General features: G+C 51.7%; 1 long non-coding RNA gene across 1 annotated transcript; it reads left to right on the top strand.

Annotated features, from left to right (window-relative positions):
- Nucleotides 1-340: 340 nt before the first annotated feature.
- Nucleotides 341-4,141, top strand: LOC125509651. Its single transcript, XR_007284175.1, has 2 exons — nucleotides 341-3,967; nucleotides 4,085-4,141. It is a non-coding gene; the product is annotated as an uncharacterized LOC125509651 (long non-coding RNA).
- Nucleotides 4,142-4,438: the final 297 nt, after the last annotated feature.

Raw genomic sequence — 4,438 nt, 5'->3', positions numbered from 1 at the left:
CTCGTCCACCGCCTCAGCGCTTATCGCCTTCCGGTCCTCGCCCGAGGAAGACCCAGACTCGTCGTCGTCCCCCGCAGTGATATGCTTATCTATCTATGTATGACTCATTATCTATGTTAGTTTCAGACTATTCGCAGCTATGTGTCAGTATTTATGTATGAGACATGCTTCATGTATGTGTTACTATCGCACTTGCTTCTATGTGATCAGGAGACATATATTGTTTTATGTATGCGAGAGACATATTACTATTAATTCGCATTCTTATTCCAGTTACATTTCCAAATAGACTAAAACCGATAATTAAGATACAAGTACATCTGAATTAAACGGTGCGGCTGAACTTGTGCAATACATCTTACATACTACAAAATGAAATTCATATAGAACATAATGCCCTACAATAATACAATACAAACTAATAATGCAAATACATCTGAATGAAACGGTACAACTGGAATACATCTTACATACTACATGAAGTCATCATCATCATCCTCCGTTGATGCAGCCCTTTTGCCCTTCGACGATGCAGAACTCTTGCCCTTGGTTGATACAGAACTCTTGCCCTTCGAGGATGCATAACTCTTTCCTTTGGACGATGCAGAACTCTTGCCCTTCGATGATGCAGAACCCGGAAGCGGCGGCATGAAGATATCATCGTCGTCCTCGCTCTCCTCAGTCCATAAAAATGGATGCTTTTCTGCAGTCCTTCTGAAAGTTTCACTCTTCGGCTCCACCACCTTCTTTCACCTTTCATGCAACCTAAGTTCTTGACGTACCTCCTCATAGGTCCTTTCAGGCCACCCAGACCTACGTAATTGGTGAGCCAACTCATTCATTATGGTGTCACTATCGGTGAGTTCGTCCCATGGAACTATCCTATTGTCCATCCTGAAATCGGTAGCTAGACTAAGCAGAGTGCTGCTCATCTCAGGGTGAAAACTACGATCGAATGGATAATGGGACATCTCGACTACACTACACTGGAATGCTTATCCATCTCTGCCTGAAGGGGGTTTTATAGATACAGAGGAAAAAATGGCGGGAAAGAATAACTGCGGTATGGCGGAAAAGGGTTGGCGGGAAGGGATTGGCGGGAAAATAAGGCGGGAAGGGATTGGCGGGAAAATAAGGCGGGAAGGGATTGGCGGGAACATATGGCGGGAAACGGGTGGCGGGAAGGGGTGGGCGGGAAACGGGTGGCGAGAAAATACATTTCAGCATGAGCCATGCAACTTCAGCCTAGGGTTGACCAAAAAGTGACTTTTCGGCCTACACTTGACCAAAAAGTCTATTTCGGCCTAGAGTCGACCAAAAAGTGTCTTTTCGGCCAGGAGATGGCCGAAAACTATACTTCGGCCTAAGTGTGGCCGAAAAGTATTACTTCGGCCTAACTGTGACCGAAAAATATTATTTCGGCCAAAGGATGGCCGACGGGCTACTAGTTTTGATTTTTTTGCATTACGTCCTATAATTTCCGAAATTGCTATAAAAAATAACATAGTTTTGAAAAAAAATCTCAGGGCTGCCGGTGTGGCTGCTTGGCACCCCGACCCTGTCGCGCAAGCAGAATTTATTTCCAAACGCAGTCATACATTAATCCGTCATAAGATTAATGCTCCACTCGACTCTGCTGATGTTGACCGCATCACCAGAAAGATGTTTCAAGGACCTCCCACCCCTGGCAACTCACTGCAGCATCAATCCGATCCCATGCCCAAGCTATATAAAATTCCGGACGAGCATACAAGTGTCTCTAAGAAAGTCGAAGCAGCGCTGGCCTCATATGCACTGGAGAACAGAGTTAGTTCATCTTGAGATTTGTATCTTTACTTCTAGTTATCACCCTGACATGTTACAGTCACTGATTTGCTCCTTGCCTCTGCCTACTTACAGGAATCCACGTATGATCTTCATGTTATTTGTGGCATCAACCATAATGTGTCTGGCCCTGAGTACTGTATGGATGTTTTTTTTTTTTGAATTTTCACCGGGGAGGGAGAGAATTCCCCCACCTGAATTGTATTCATTTGCCTATAAGGCTTCACAGCCTTTTGCAGGATGGGTTCAAGTGAATCAGAATTACAGGGGGCACACGAGGAGAAGAGATAAAACAGAAAACAACACACACCACAACATATAAACAGGGGGAACAAAGAGGGAAGACACGCCCTGACACAACACAAAGCACCACCAGTGAGATCGAATGGAATTGGTCAGCCGAGGCCAAGCCATGGTACTGCACCGTCGGCGCAATCAGAGGCTTTGCGCAACCGACATCGCACAACGCCACGACATCACCTGCGGCCGGGATGCATTCGAAAGGTCACGCGAGGCCGAGACGACACCACGATGCATGTGTACCGTAGGCAAAGTCGGCATCGCCAAGCAGACAAGCACATGACACTGTACCGTCGACGCAATCGAAAGGCTCCGCATATCCGAGACTGCACAACGCCGCAGCACCATCTGCGCCGCGGGGCACCTTCGAAAGGCTACGCGAGGCCGAGACGACGCCACCGCACCTGTGTGCCATCGCCAAAGTCGCTTGACATCACCAAGCAGAGACACACCAAAGAGTGTAGGAGCATGAACACAAGAAGAACATCGCTAGAGAGGGGCCCCAACCACCGTCGACCCCAAACCGGCCGCACCACCACCACCTCAAGCTCATTAGCACAGCCAGCATTAAGGAGGACGCCAACTTTTATCTTCATCTGACCAAGCAAGGCTAAGCGCCTTGAACATTGGCCGTCTGGTCGCGCCACCCAACAACACCCCGAAAGGGGAGAGGTGGGAACGAGGAAATCCAATATAGGACCACACCTTGCTAACCCGGCTTCCGACAAAAGAATCACCCCCACTTCAGGGCATGGCCGAGAAAAGGTCACGAAGACAGAGCACCACTTCTCCGCCACCATCGCCCACCCGAACCATCAACGGAACCACCTTGAGCCACTGGTCACCCTAGCCAAGGCAAGCTCAAAGACGAAGCCCATGGAAGGAATGTGACGTTTGAGCGTCACCATCGCCTGACCCGGAAGACCGGGATCCAAAGTTTCCTCCGGAGCAGACAGTAGGGAAGACGAGCACCGTGACACGACGCCTTCAACAAGGATACGGTGCCCACAGGCACCGCCGTCGTTGGCTTCGACCGAAATCCGAGCCCGGCATTAGCCCGCAGTGTGCGCGACCCAAAAACCTGTAGCCTGCTAGTCCACCCCAAAGCCAAATCCACACAAACAGATGAAGCACTCGCTGCCAGCCCACGAACAGAGACCGCCGCGCCATGCGAAGCCTCCAGATCGGGAGAGAGAACCGGGGACGAGCGAGAACCGCACCTGCTGCACGCCTAGCCCGCCGCACACCACGTGCAAAGAACACCAGCGCGCTCATCCGTCCCCATTCCGAGTCCCAGCTCGTGGGAGAGAGCAAGGACCATCAGATCCGCCGCCGATGGCAACGCACACCCAGGCCCGCCGCCGCCGTCCACAGCCGAGGCAGATGACCCCGCCGCAGCAAGACGCCGCCCTCACGGCCAAAGGGACTGACCGCTCGCCACACGCGCCGATGGAGGCACCACAGGCAAGGCCATCCCGCCGGATCTGAGAGGCGACGCGCCGACCCAGGACCCACAAAAGCGGGGCACGGGGGCGCAGCACCAGCCGGCCGCGAGCACCGCCGCCCTCCCCACCGCGCCCGGAGCACGAACGGCGTGCGTGGAGGAGCGACACACCGCCGCCGCCACACGAGCCCCCTGCTCGTAGACCGGCCGCTTCGGCGCGCCAGAGCCCCGCCGCCGCTGGATCCGCGCGGGGCTTTGCCCGACGGAGGTTGTTGGGCGGCGGCGAGGGGGAGGGAAGCCGGTGGTGGGGGGGCGCTGCGGTGACGAGATGCACCGCCGCCTGAGTCGCCCTGGGGAGGACGACGCGGGGGCTTCCTGTTCGCGTTTTTTCACCGTACTGTATGGATGTTGACAAACCCATTTTCATATATCATCACATTCATGTTAATTTTCTGGCAAGTCAAGGAGGTGGAGATCCAAAACTCTTCTTCGCTGAACTTAGCAATGACGATGCAGAGGACGGAGGTCGGAAGGTCTTGTGTTGTCCTGTGAATTTTCCCAAACCACGCCAAGGCATCTTATATATTTTTTCATTCATACAGCAAGTTGACTAAACCTACATGGTAGCATCTGGACATCTGTAAAACCACCTTTTTAAGTCTCAACGCTCTACTGCTGATACAAAAGTTCTTTAAATAAATTGGAACATTTCTCATTCTGCAGTTTGGTGAAGTTTGAAACATTCAGATCAACCCACACTACTGTCTGGTATTGTGGCCTTATCTTTACTACTGTTTGGTGTAAATGTATTCCTAATTTGAAACCAATACAGCAACAGATTAGTTCGAAGTGTCGTCCCTGGTTGTCCAT

Source organism: Triticum urartu, chromosome 5 (genome assembly GCF_003073215.2).
Source record: "Triticum urartu cultivar G1812 chromosome 5, Tu2.1, whole genome shotgun sequence".
NCBI lineage: Eukaryota > Viridiplantae > Streptophyta > Magnoliopsida > Poales > Poaceae > Triticum > Triticum urartu.
This window is presented reverse-complemented; position numbering and strand designations above follow the sequence as displayed.